This window comes from Rousettus aegyptiacus, unplaced genomic scaffold (assembly GCF_014176215.1).
Source record: "Rousettus aegyptiacus isolate mRouAeg1 unplaced genomic scaffold, mRouAeg1.p scaffold_m13_p_1, whole genome shotgun sequence".
Lineage (NCBI taxonomy): Eukaryota > Metazoa > Chordata > Mammalia > Chiroptera > Pteropodidae > Rousettus > Rousettus aegyptiacus.
In genome coordinates this window covers 74,505,769-74,508,429 of record NW_023416284.1, presented here as the reverse complement: position 1 = coordinate 74,508,429, position 2,661 = coordinate 74,505,769, and positions in this window count along the sequence as shown.

Sequence of the window (2,661 nt, the reverse complement as noted above, 5' to 3'; positions counted from 1 at the left end):
GGGTCTATTAACTAGCAAGGTTGAAAGAGAGACATAGAGTGCTTGGAGTCCAGCCATTTAAAATAAGTGGTAAGCGAGAGGCTGCCTGAATCCAGTTTTTAGTTTTTACTTTTCCAGTGTATTCTTTCCACCTCTAGCCTAAGCTTCCTCTTCCTGTGTGCTTTCTTTCTGGAGTTGACATCATCGCCTCTGCCCAACCAAACATTCCCAGTTTTACCTATTTCACCATTTAGATGCCTCTCTGCTGTCAGAGTGATCTTGCTAGAATGCCGATGTGATCACGTCATTGTGCATTTTAGAACCCTCTACAATCCCTTCTTGCCTAGAAGGTGAGGTTCAGTTTCCTTCTCTCGGCTTTGCTCACCTCACTGTGCTCATAGCTCCCTGCCCTTCCCACCTGACCACTTGTAGCACTGTCTCAAACCCCGGGCCTTTGTACACACCCTTCTGTCCCACTCTAGTTTCCTGTCCCAGGGTAACTATGTGGCAGCAGCCTCGGTAAAGCTGAGCAGCTGATGAGGCCAGATGGCGATGTGGACTTTTACTCGTCGTCCTGATGGCAGCAGGGTGGCACTCTCTGCCCTTCAGCATACCTGGTGGTCTCGATTCTGGAGGCCCTCATGTTCATTTCACTCCCTTCCCCCAAATAAAATCCCTGCATCTCCTGGTGGGTGGGGATGGGGACCAACTGCCTGGCTGGACAAGCGGATGGAGCAACGCGGAGATCTTGAGAACTTCCAATCAATTCTCCTGCTTTGTAGTCTCCTGCCTCCCTCTCATCTTCAAAGACACCGGTGCCTCTAATTCCTGAACCCTTTTAAGGTCCTGGAGAGCAAGCACATCATTATTTATCATTGATATCCCTTTTTGGAGGCACTTAAGATACAGCTTTCCCAGGTTTGCTAACATCCTTGGACTGATTTCATTTTACTTATCTGTAAAATGATACAAATTTTGCATCCTTTTCAATTCCATTCAAGGAGTTAAATGAGCTAATCCCTCCGGCAACTGCTAAACTAGGACTTATCTTATGATTAGTCAAGGAACTTAGGTTTTCGGGAATGTGTAAGATTTCCCTTTCTTTCCTAGCTGACTGTGGTCAGAGCTAAATCAGGCTTATTGGGTCAAGGATAAACCGACACATTAATATCCATTTGTTTTTAGGTTAAAGTAAAAGGTTGATTGTATGCATCAGTCTTTTTTTAGTAAACTTTCTGATTAATTGACTGACAATGATAGTGTGGATGAGAGAGCTTTTTGAAAAGGCACAACCAAGGATTCATGCTGGGGAAGAGCTGAAGGACCTACTTAGAGAGGTGTGAGTGACATCACCCTCTGGCTGAAGGAGTAACCAACCACATTACCTGTGTCCTCTCTGTGACTTGGTGGGTGATGGCATAAGGTTCAGGGACAGATGTTATTGGACCAATTAAGTAGTTCGGAGCACTTAAAAAAGACCAGCTTTTCATTATGCTTTCCAAGCATGGGTCATAATTTTTATTTAAGTACACACAAGCTACAGAAGTCTGAAATGCATTACAACTCAATGTATGTAACTGTTGTTTGGCAAATGGGAGATTCCCCTGAATTGCTACTTGGGGAGCCATGTGCGGTCACTGCTGGCAACGGCCAGTCACAGGGGCAGTGCTTTCCTGGCGAGCATGACAGGATCTTAGAGCTGCGATTATTTTGGAAAAGGAAATGAGCAGATGTGCCCTTCACCTGACTCTGAGGCCTGCCTTGGGACTCATTTTCATGGTTTGTAGGGCTCTGATACCCTAAGGCACATAGTTGCCTTTGGTTAATTGTTATTACCACAGGTAAGAAGAACTCGGGATTAAACTGTGAAGTGTTTCATGAGGGCCAAAAATTGAAAAAAATCTTTCAAACAGAAAATGAAGTTTAGTTTGGCATTCTAATAGACCATTAGCATGAAAATGTACACTTGGCCTTGCGGATAGGCTTGAGGAAAGGAACTATGCAGAGTTTATACACTTTTCCCAATGAGGCCAGCCCACTGCCTCATGAGCTTCATAGAGCCTGAGGCCTGGCTGAATCTCTCCTTCGGATCAGGAGCTCATGCCCTATCTCCTTGCCATCAGGGGGAAGGGTTGGTCCAACCACAGTCTCATTGATGTTGCATGAGCATTTGGCTCTGTTGATTATTATGCTTGGTCTTTTCAAATCTTACTGCTTCCCATAGCTATGCCAGCTCCATCTCACTGCCCCGCACGCTCCTGTCTGACTTGGCCTCACTTCTGCCTCCTGCTCCTGCTACACGGTCTATACTAGGTAGTTTGAAATCAACCTTGCTATGATTTCTCCTTCCGTCTGAGTCCCTTCTTGACAAGTCTGTGACCTTGGAGGACTTTGTCTGGTTTTGTTTGATTTGTTGCATGGCTCTGACATACACAGTTTACCCAATTACTGATGTGGCTAAGTTCATCCCATGTGGAAAGAAATGTAAGCCATACCATCAGGGCCACAAACCCATGTCCTTTCCCAACTGTAATGAAAACATATCTGCATCTTAAAGTCTTTTGAGTGGGAATCATAGATTCAAATGAGGGCTGGTGCCAAAAATAAAACAAAACCTTCAGTTATGAGTCAATTCTATGTGTGAGGGAAGGTGAGGGGACCAAGGAGGGTAGAGAGTGAAAC